Source organism: Benincasa hispida, chromosome 7 (genome assembly GCF_027475165.1).
Source record: "Benincasa hispida cultivar pf3 chromosome 7, pf3_genome.v1.1, whole genome shotgun sequence".
In the NCBI taxonomy this organism is placed as follows: domain Eukaryota; kingdom Viridiplantae; phylum Streptophyta; class Magnoliopsida; order Cucurbitales; family Cucurbitaceae; genus Benincasa; species Benincasa hispida.
Genome location: NC_143484.1, coordinates 18,821,887 through 18,825,331, shown reverse-complemented (window position 1 = coordinate 18,825,331; position 3,445 = coordinate 18,821,887). Strand labels below are relative to the sequence as shown.

General features: G+C 36.8%; 1 pseudogene; it reads left to right on the top strand.

Annotated features, from left to right (window-relative positions):
* The first annotated feature begins 581 nt into the window (after positions 1-581).
* Positions 582-3,064, top strand: LOC150034988 (beta-galactosidase 15 pseudogene; annotated as a pseudogene).
* Positions 3,065-3,445: the final 381 nt, after the last annotated feature.

Genomic DNA, 3,445 nt, shown 5'->3' with positions numbered 1-3,445 from the left:
AACAAAAAATTGAACCTAGAGTTGAGAGCTAAAATCATATGGAAACCTATTTTGTTTACCATGTACTATTTTATTATATGACCCCAATGCACAAAATGAAAAATCAAAAAATAAAAAATTTGAAGAAAGATACTCAAATTCATGAGCTTCACACTAATGAGACAAAACTCAAACTCAACTTTCACTCTAATTGAATTTATTAGCCATACTTTATTACTCATGTGAAGTTGATGTCTTTAAAATTAAAACCAAAGATGAAAAATGAATACGCAAATCCTTATTGGGAAAACAGACTTTTGGTGTAATATTTTTAATTGGGTGATAGGTTATTTCATTATAAGGTCGAATAATATTTTTGAAATTCTTTTCTAAAAAGAGTATTTTCCAAATTTCACTAAAGCAACTCATACCGATAAAGTTTGGCCAGCTAAATTCACTTACATTATTCCTATATTTAGAATTCATCAACAAAAAGAGTACAAAGATTGATGGAAAGACCTATCACATATTTACGTAGATTCCTTGTATATAAACACATTGATTCCAACATAAACGAAACGCCTAAAGTTGTAAAATCAAAGATGGTTAACCTTCAATGGCTTGTTCTTCCCCTCCTTGCAACTTTATCTTGCTTTTCTTTTTGTAAAGGAGACAGTGTCTCCTATGATTCAAATGCCATAATTATCAATGGTGAACGACGTGTTATCTTCTCAGGATCAATTCATTATCCACGCAGCACCGAAGCAATGTGGCCTGATCTTATTCAAAAAGCTAAAGATGGTGGACTTGATGCAATCGAGACGTACATTGTTTGGGATCGCCACGAACCTCGACGACGAAAATATGATTTCTCTGGACATCTAAACTTTATCAAATTCTTCCAACTCGTTCAAGAGGCTGGGCTATATGTTGTGATGAGGATTGGTCCTTACGTGTGTGCCGAGTGGAACTATGGAGGCTTTCCACTGTGGTTGCATAATATGCCGGGAATCCAACTTCGAACTGACAATCAAGTCTACAAGAATGAAATGCAAACTTTCACAACAAAGATAGTGAATATGTGCAAACAAGCCAACCTCTTTGCATCACAAGGGGGGCCAATAATCTTAGCTCAAATCGAGAACGAGTATGGAAACGTGATGACCCCATATGGAAGCGCAGGAAAAACATATATCAACTGGTGTGCTCAAATGGCTGAATCTCTCAATATTGGTGTTCCATGGATCATGTGCCAACAAAGTGATGCCCCACAACCTATCATCAATACATGCAATGGATTCTATTGTGATAACTTTAGTCCTAACAATCCTAAGAGCCCAAAAATGTTTACTGAAAATTGGGTGGGATGGTTCAAGAAATGGGGCGATAAAGACCCTTATAGAAGTGCAGAAGATGTAGCTTTTTCTGTGGCAAGATTTTTTCAATCTGGTGGTGTGTTTAACAACTATTACATGTATCATGGAGGCACAAACTTTGGAAGAACATCGGGAGGTCCATTCATTACTACGTCGTATGATTACAACGCCCCACTTGATGAATATGGAAACGTGAATCAACCCAAATGGGGACATCTCAAACAACTCCACGAATCCATCAAAATGGGAGAGAAGATTCTCACCAACGGCACCCGTTCAGACCAAAAATTTGGTAGCTTTGTTACTTTAACGAAATTCTCCAACCCCACAGTAGGGGAGAGGTTTTGTTTTTTGAGCAACACTGATGCCAGCAATGATGCTACCATAGATTTGCAGGCAGATGGAAAGTACTTTGTACCAGCTTGGTCTGTGAGCATTCTTAACGGTTGCAACAAAGAGCTTTTCAACACTGCAAAGATCAATTCCCAAACATCTATGTTTGTGAAGGTGCAGAATGAGAAGGAAAATGCACAACTGTCGTGGGTTTGGGCTCCGGAGCCCATGAGAGATACTCTACAAGGAAAAGGTACATTTAATGCAAACCTTCTTTTGGAACAAAAAGGAACCACGGTTGATTTTAGTGACTACTTGTGGTATATGACAAATGTTGAAACTAATTCAACATCTTCACTTCAAAATGTAACTCTACAAGTGAATACAAAAGGTCATGTGCTTCATGCCTTTGTTAATAGACGGTACATTGGATCGCAATGGGGAAGCAATGGCCAGAGTTTTGTATTTGAGAAACCCATTCTATTAAAAGTCGGAACCAACACCATAACCCTTTTGAGTGCAACAGTAGGATTGAAAAATTATGATGCATTTTATGCACGGTGCCAACTGGAATTGATGGAGGTCCCATTTATCTTATTGGAGATGGAAATGTCACAACTGATTTGTCATCAAATTTATGGTCTTATAAGGTTGGATTAAATGGATAAATGAAGCAACTTTACAACCCAATGTTCACACAGAGAACAAAATGGAGCACGTTAAATAAAAAATCTATTGGCAGGAGAATGACATGGTACAAAACAAGCTTTAAGACACCCTCAGGAATTGACTCTGTAGCATTGGACATGCAAGGAATGGGAAAAGGTCAGGCTTGGGTAAATGGACAAAGCATAGGTCGATTTTGGCCTTCTTTCATTGCTGGCAATGATAGTTGCAGCGCAACCTATGATTATAGAGGCGCATATGACCCTAGCAAGTGCGTTGGAAATTGTGGGAATCCTTCCCAAAGATGGTATCATGTTCCAAGATCGTTTCTATCGGATGACACCAACACGTTGGTTTTGTTTGAAGAAATTGGTGGAAATCCTCAACAAGTCATAGTTCAGACCATCACTATAAGAACAATATGTGGAAATGCTAATGAAGGAAGTACGTTAGAGTTGTCTTGTCAGGGAGGGCATATCATCTCTGAGATCCAATTTGCTAGCTATGGAAATCCAGAGGGAAAATGTGGTTCATTCAAAAAAGGTTCATGGGATGTTTCAAATAGTGCTCTTTTGGTAGAAAAGACTTGCATTGGTATGGAAAATTGTTCAATTGATGTATCTGCAAAGTCGTTTGGATTGGGCAATGCTACTAATTTATCTGCAAGATTAGCAGTTCAAGCACTATGCTCAAAGAATCGAGTAATGTAATATATATATATTATCATTCGAGCTAACAAATTGATTTTCTTTCCTTTTTGTGGTATGATTTATTAATCACAAACCTGAGAGAAATTAGAAGCGTCAAAACAAGTTTTTCTTCTTAAAAATTAAAAAAAAATGATAAAATATTATGAAGCTTCGTCTAAATAATCTAAACAACAAATAATCTGTTAGTAGAAATTATCTAACACCCAATAATAATCTAAACATGCTATTAGTATTAGCTTCTATCACTTGTAACATGCTATCAGTAGTAGCTTCTATCAACCATAACCACTTAACACCTTTTTGCCCCTTTCTTGTTGTTCCCAAACATTTATAAGTCCATTTTCTTTTCGATGATAGCTTCTATCACTGATAAACATGCTA